Genomic DNA, 260 nt, shown 5'->3' on the forward strand with positions numbered 1-260 from the left:
CCCCACTGTTCTTTTTGTTATCTGTTTTTAACCTTGTGTCAGTGAGATGAGGCTTATGCTTATTGTGTAGTATTAGATTGTACATAGTTCAATCAGAGGTGTATGTAGGAAGAAAAAAAAAAAAAAAACGCTAAACCCCTCAGCCTGTGCACTAGTGCCAGTCAGTTTTAAAGCGGTTTGTAAAATGCTAACTGCAGACGTGGCTAACAGATACCACTGGAGCGAACACCTGGTGGCATTTCTGTCTAATCTGTCTTGAA

The sequence above is a fragment of the Diplotaxodon limnothrissa genome, linkage group LG19 (genome assembly GCF_057381915.1).
Source record: "Diplotaxodon limnothrissa isolate DT_005_m linkage group LG19, D_limnothrissa_male_GT1.1, whole genome shotgun sequence".
NCBI classification, from domain to species: Eukaryota; Metazoa; Chordata; class Actinopteri; order Cichliformes; family Cichlidae; genus Diplotaxodon; species Diplotaxodon limnothrissa.